The following is a 612-nucleotide window of genomic DNA, read 5'->3' as shown; positions in this document are numbered from 1 at the left end:
ATATATATATATATATATATATAAATATATATATATATATATATGTATATGCGTGTGTATGGGGACAAGCACACATATGTGTATATTTGTATATACGTGGGTACGTATCTGCATGTATGTAGATGTGGACGTATGCGTGTACATATGTGTGTGTATGTATGTATATGTGTGTGTATGTGTATGTGTATGTATATATATATATATATATATATATATATATATATATATATATACAAACATACATAAGTGTATATATGCGTGTATATGTATGTATGTGTATATGTGTATATGTATTTATGTATGCTTGTATGTTTTCACACATTATATGTATGTGTTGTCCAACCTACTATCCGGCAGCGTCCAATTCTCTAACGTTTTTTTTTCAAATGAATCACGTCATAAACTTATCCATCTATTGTTTTCATACTCGGTCATAATGTCTTACGTTTAAGATGTTTCCCATGCTTTCCCTGATGAGAAGGTTACAATTTTAATATCACTGATCCCTATGGATCATATAGGTTGTAATCCTTTGAAACATATGTAGGAATAAAGTATGCAATTATAACATGCGGTTTCTCCATTCCTTAAATTTACATATATATATATATA

The sequence above is a fragment of the Octopus bimaculoides genome, chromosome 3 (assembly GCF_001194135.2).
Source record: "Octopus bimaculoides isolate UCB-OBI-ISO-001 chromosome 3, ASM119413v2, whole genome shotgun sequence".
Lineage (NCBI taxonomy): Eukaryota > Metazoa > Mollusca > Cephalopoda > Octopoda > Octopodidae > Octopus > Octopus bimaculoides.
This window is presented reverse-complemented; position numbering follows the sequence as displayed.